The sequence below is a fragment of the Balaenoptera ricei genome, chromosome 6, assembly GCF_028023285.1.
Source record: "Balaenoptera ricei isolate mBalRic1 chromosome 6, mBalRic1.hap2, whole genome shotgun sequence".
NCBI lineage: Eukaryota > Metazoa > Chordata > Mammalia > Artiodactyla > Balaenopteridae > Balaenoptera > Balaenoptera ricei.
Genome location: NC_082644.1, coordinates 38239594 through 38246628, shown reverse-complemented (window position 1 = coordinate 38246628; position 7035 = coordinate 38239594).

The following is a 7035-nucleotide window of genomic DNA, read 5'->3' as shown; positions in this document are numbered from 1 at the left end:
CTCCGTTCCCTCGTGGGAGTCGTCTCTTGCTTCTCGGAGCCTCCCTGACACTGTCCCTCTGTCTCCTCAATGGCATTCACAGGCAGACCTTGCGTTATTGCACTTCCCAGATACTGCATGTTTTACAAGTTGAAGGTTTGTGGCAACCCTGCGTTGTCAGATGATGGTTAGCATTTTTTAGCAATGAAGTATTTTTTAATCAAGGTATGTATGTTGTCTTTTTTAAGATATAATGCTATTGCACACTTAATAGACTACAGTATAGGGTAAGCATAACTTTTATAGGCCCTGGGAAACCAAAAAAATTTGTGTAACTCACTTTATTGCGATATTTGATTTCTTGCTGGGGTCTGGAACCCAACCTACAACATCTCCAAGGTCTGCCTGTATCATTTTGCAACTTGTTTGGTTGTCTTATTTTCCCCAGTTGAGCAGAGTGGATAAGAGAATATGCTCTGGAATCAAGGCCTTTCTTGCTGGCCTTTGACCTCGGTATCGGGTATACACATGTGTAACATGAGGACGATTTGCATGGTGTGAACTACCTGGAGTTGTGTGAAGATTAAATGAGCTAATTCATGTGGTGTTGACAAGACAGTCTGGCCCCCAGGAAGTGCTCTCACCATCGTTAGCTGTTTAATTGCTACTCCTACCTTTGTCCTCACACCACGCTCCTCCTGGGGGGCAAGTTCCTGGGAGCCCAGGGCCTGTCACATTCATCTCTGTGTCCTCCACAACTCAAGGCTCAATAGATGCTTAATGATTACATAGCTGGAGCCCTGCAGTCACACATGAAAAGCAAGTCTAAAAAACAAACCAATAAGACAGATCTCCACGTGGTGACGGTGGCGATTCTTCGAGCAATCTCCAAACAAACCATTCCCTATCCTCCCCAAGCCCATTAGAAAGAAAATGGTCATGAACATCTTGTTGTGATGCTTGCAGTTCAGTATGTTGTGTTACAGGGTCTCAGGGGATGGGGCAGTGGGGCAGCTCGCGAGCTTCAGGAAAGGGCAGTGGAGGGTGCCAGTATTTTCAGAAATGGGAGAGAATCAGTACCTGGCATAGGCTCCAGGGGAGCCGTCTGTTTGCTTCTGGTCCGCTTGGTAGAGGCAGCAGCACTCGGCCTACAGGCTGGAATCCTGAAAGGAAGGAGCCAGGCTCGCAAAGATGGAAACGCAGAGAAGAGGGAGGAGGCTCAGAGCTCCTTGGTGTATCTTCTAATTCCAACCGTGCCCACCTATCTCTGCCCCTACAACCCTTTCTACTCTACTTCTTTTGCTACCAAAGAAAAGCCGTGCAGCTGTGGCAGGGCTTACCTCCCCACCTCTTCCCCAGGGAACTGGCAAATGTACTGAACGGGATTCGAGGTCACTCTGGAAAGACTGCCCAGGGGTCAGCAGCCTTAGCCTGTGTGCCACTCACAGTACCACGATGCGCCTATGGGTGATCCAGCACCTGAAACGTAAGGCCGCACACATGCAGGAAAGAAGGAAGAAAAGGTGCTGGGTGGGGAGCAGCAGGGGTACGAGAGGGTGGGGCTGATCAGGAACAGTGCAATCCCGTCCAAGAGAACTGCCGTGGACAGCCGCCTGTGCTGACTGTTCTGAGTCCCCAGGGAACTGACCTGCTCAGGACCTTCCCTGGTTGGATGGACAGTGGCCTTGAGGACTGACAGGCCTGCTGGGGCAGGAGGAGGAGGGAACACCCGGCAGCTGTGGATGGGAGCCTTGGGATGACTAGTTCATTTAGCTCCATCACTCAGTTTTGGCGCAAGAGACAGCTTGTCCCTGTGAGCTGGTTCTGAAGAAGGGGAGAGAAAGTTCTCTGCCCTTTTTTTTGATCTCTTCCTCGTTCAGACTCTCATCTCTAGCGAGGCTGTAACTCTCAAGGCTGGATGTGGGGAGAGGGAGGAGAAAGGACACCAGGCGTGGTGAGGGCAGAGCAATCAGTGGGCATGTGGTGGAGAAGGCAGGATGTGCGGAGACGGAGGGGGAGACCGTGTGCGCTCAGTCCTCACTACCGCGGCCAGCTTCCCGTGACTCCTGGAAGGAGCTGAAAGTCTCCCGACCTGATTCCTAGACATGGGCCCAGCCGCCATCTGTCTCCCGGCTCTGCTCTTTTCCGTCTCTCCCTCCACCTCCCACTTCACCCCACCCCTCCTTGCTGAGCCCGGACTGGCTTCCTTTTCACTCCTCTGTGCTCTCATTATGCTCCGTGAGTTATCAAGCTCTGCACTTACCACTTGTTTTACAATTCTCCGTTTAGGTGGCCAGCTGTTTCATGAATTTACGCGCCTGGGGGCAGGAGCTGGGTCGCATTCACATGTAGCCCCGAGGCCTAGCCCGGCACCTGGCACAAGCCAGCTTAGTTAGTGCTGAGTAGATGAGTAACTGCCCACTGTGACATATGGACAGCCTCAAGGTCACAAAAACAGCTGTGTGACACTAAGGGTCAGGGGATTATCTTCCCGCTTGAGGGTAATGGGTGGAGGATGGAGAGATTTTTTTAAAAAGTGAACATTAAATAGCTGAATTGTGAATATAATTTCTAATCAGTCAGGTTTTCCCTTCTATATGAACAAAGGGCAAAGGAGATGTCAAGGCAGCTAATTAATAGGAGGCAGACCCTTGCTCCCTGCATCTGCCCAGAAGATTGGGTTGGTCGTGTTAACTCTCTACATGAGCCAGGTAGCCGTGCTCTGGACTCTGTCCTCACCCTTAAATGGCTCCCTGCTCAGGAGATTGTTACAGCAATCGTTGAAAATTCTGCCCAGCGACCATCTCCCCGGAATGGACTCTGCTGGTGTATTAGTGTTCTCCAGAGACACAGAACCAGTAGGATACACACACACACACACACACACACACACACACACACACAGTCGGCTCTCAATATCCTTGGGCTCTGCATCCACAGATTCAAACAACAGTGGATCAACAATATTGGAAGAAAAAAAATTCCAGGAAGTTTCAAAAAGCAAAACTTGAATTTGCTGTGTGCTGACAACTACTTGCATAGCATTTATATTGTATTTATGACAATTTACATAACATTTATACGGTATTAGGTATTGTAAGTAATCTAGGGATGATTTAAAGTATACGGGAGGGTGTAAGTAGGTTTTATATATGGAACTTGAACATCTGAGGATTTTTGTATTCGTGGAGGGTCCTGGAACCAACCCCCTGCAGATACAGAGGGACGAAGGTATACATAAAAGGTGATTTATTATGCGGAACTGGCTCACGCAATTACAGAAGCCAAGAATCTTTGGTCTGCAAGCTAGAGACTCAGGAAACCCAGTGGTGTGATTCAGTCTGAGTCAAAGGGCCTGAGAACTAGAGGAGCTGGTGGTGTAAATCCCAGTCCCAGAACAGGAGATGAAAGGAGATGTCCCAGCTCTACAGTGGGGCAGGAAAGAAGGGGGACAAAATGTGCTTTCTGCTGTTTTTATTCTATTTGGGTCCTCACTGGATTGGATGATACCCACCCACATTGGGGAGGGCGATCTACTGAGTCCTGAGACACCCTTCCAGACACACCCAGAAATAATGTTTAATATGGGCACCCCTTGGCCAGTCAATCTGACACATAAAATTGACCGTCACCATTGGGTAATTAAGTAGTCTGGTTAATTGAGAGTCACCAACTTTTAAAAATTGTTGGGAAATATATATAACATAAAATTTACTACCTTAACCATTTTTTAAGTGTAGTGGCACTAAACACATTCATATTGTGCAGCCATCGCGACTATCCACCTCCAGAACTTTTTTATCTTCCCAAACGTAAACTGTCCCCATTAAACACTAACTCCCCATTCTTCCCTCCCTCAGCCTCTGGCAACCACCATTCTACTTTCCGTCCCTACGAAGTTGACTCCTCTAGGGACCTCATATAAGTGAATCATACAATATTTGTCCTTTTGTGACTGGTTTATTTCACTTAGCATGGTGTCTTCAAGGTTCATCCATGTCATAGCATAAGTCAGAATTTCCTTACTTTTTGCGTGTGTGTGTGTGTGTGTGTTAGTTTCTGTTTCATAACAAAGTGAATCAGTTATACATATACATATGTCCCCATATCTCTTCCCTCTTGCATCTCCCTCCCTCCCACTCTCCCTATACCACCCCTCTATGTGGTCACAAAGCACCGAGCTGATCTCCCTGTGCTATGCTGCTGCTTCCCACTAGCTAGCTATTTTACGTTTGCTAGTGTATATATGCCCATGCCACTCTCTCACTTTGTCACAGCTTACCATTCCCCCTCCCCATATCCTCAAGTCCATTCTCTAGTAGGTCTGCGTATTTATTCCCATCTTGCCCCTAGGTTCTTCTGACCATTTTTTTTCTTTTTCTTAGATTCCATATACATGTGTTAGCATACAGTATTTGTTTATCTCTTTCTGACTTACTTCACTCTGTATGACAGTCTCTAGGTCCATCCACCTCACTACAAATAACTCAGTTTCGTTCCTTTTGATGGCTAAGTAATATTCCATTGTATATATGTGCCACATCTTCTTTATCCATTCATCTGTTCATGGACACTTAGGTTGCTTCCATGTTCTGGCTATTGTAAATAGAGCTGCAATGAACATTTTGGTACATGACTCTTTTTGAATTATGGTTTTCTCAGGGTATATGCCCAGTAGTGGGATTGCTGGGTCGTATGGTAGTTCTATTTTTAGTTTTTTAAGGAACCTCCATACTGTTCTCCATAGTGGCTGTATCAATTTACTTTCCCACCAACAGTGCAAGAGGGTTCCCTTTTCTACACACCCTCTCCAACACTTATTGTTTGTAGATTTTTTGATGATGGCCATTCTGACCAGTGTGAGGTGATATCTCACTGTAGTTTTGATTTGCATTTCTCTAATAATTAGTGATGTTAAGCATTCTTTCATGTATTTGTTGGCAATCTGTATATCTTCTTTGGAGAAATGTCTATTTAGGTCTTCTGCCCATTTTGGATTGGGTCGTTTGTTTTTTTGATATTGAGCTGCATGAGTTGCTTGTATGTTTTGGAGATTAATCCTTTGTCAGTTGCTTCATTTGCAAATATTTTCTCCCATTCTGAGGGTTGTCTTTTCGTCTTGTTTATGGTTTCCTTTGCTGTGCAAAAGCTTTGAAGTTTCATTAGGTCCCATTTGTTTATTTTTGATTTTATTTCCATTTCACTAGGAGGTGGATCAAAAAGGATCTTGCTGTGATTTATGTCATAGAATGTTCTGTTCTGCCTATGTTTTCCTCTAAGAGTTTGATGGTGTCTGGCCTTACATTTAGGTCTTTAATCCATTTTAAGTTTATTTTTGTGTATGGTGTTAGGGAGTGTTCTAATTTCATTCTTTTACATGTAGCTCTCCAGTTTTCCCAGCACCATGTATTGAAGAGGCTGTCTTTTCTCCACTGTATATTCTTGCCTCCTTTATCAAACATAAGGTGACCATATGTGCGTGGGTTTATCTCTGGGCTTTCTATCCTGTTCCATTGATCTATATTTCTGTTTCTGTGTCAGTACCATACTGTCTTGATTATGGTAGCTTTGTAGTATAGTCTGAAGTCAGGGAGCCTGATTTCTCCAGCTCAGTTTTTCTTTCTCAAGATTTCTTTGGCTATTCGGGGTCTTTTGTGTTTCCATACAAATTGTGACATTTTCTGTTCTAGTTCTGTGAAAAATGCCAGTGGTAGTTTGATAGGGATTGCATTGAATCTGTAGATTGCTTTGGGTAGTAGAGATATTTTCACAATGTTGATTCTTCCAATCCAAGAACATGGTATATCTCTCCATCTACTTGTATCATCTTTAATTTCTTTCATTAGTGTCTTATAATTTTCTGCATACAGGTCTTTTGTCTCCTTAGGTAGGTTTATTCCTAGATATTTTATTCTTTTTGCTGCAATGGTAAATGGGAGTGTTCCTTTAATTTCACTTGCAGATTTTTCATCATTAGTGTATAGGAATGCAACAGATTTCTGTGCATTAATTTTGTATCCTGCTACTTTACCAAATTCATTGATTAGCTCTAGGAGTTTTCTGGTATCATCTTTAGGATTCTCTATGTATAGTATCATGTCATCTGCAAACAGTGACAGATTTACTTCTTTTCTGATTTGGATTCTTTTATTTCTTTTCTTCTCTGAGTGCTGTGGCTAAAACTTCCAAAACTATGTTGAATAATAGTGGTGAGAGTGGGCAACCTTGTCTTGATCCTGATCTTAGTGGAAATGGTTTCAGTTTTTCCCCATTGAGGACGATGTTTGCTGTGGGTTTGTCATATATGGCCTTTATTATGTTGAGGAAAGTTCCCTCTGTGCCTACTTTCTGGAGGGCTTTTATCATAAATGGGTGTTGAATTTTGTCGAAAGCTTTCTCTGCATCTATTGAGATGATCATATGGTTTTTCTCCTTCAATTTGTTAATATGGCATATCACGTTGATTGATTTGCATATATTGAAGAATCCTTGCATTCCTGGGATAAACCCCACTTGATCATGGTGTATGATCCTTTTAATGTGCTGTTGGATTCTGTCTGCTAGTATTTCGTTGAGGATTTTTGCATCTATGTTCATCCATGATATTGGTCTGTAGTTTTCTTTGTTTGTGACATCTTTGTCTGGTTTTGGTATCAGAGTGATGGTGGTCTCGTAGAATGAGTTTGGGAGTGTTCCTCCCTCTGTTATATTTTGGAAGAGCTTGAGAAGGATAGGTGTTAGCTCTTCTCCAAATGTTTGATAGAATTCGCCTGTGAAGCCATATGGTCCTGGGCTTTTGTTTGTTGGAAGATTTTTAATTACAATTTCAATTTCAGTGCTTGTGATTGGTCTGTTCATATTTTCTATTTCGTCCTGGTTCAATCTCGGAAGGTTGTGCATTTCTAAGAATTTGTCCATTTCTTCCAGGTTGTCCATTTTATTGGCATAGAGTTGCTTGTAGTAATCTCTCATGATCCTCTGTATTTCTGCAGTGTCAGTTGTTACTTCTCCTTTTTCATTTCTAATTCTATTGATTTGAGTCTTCTCCCTTTACTT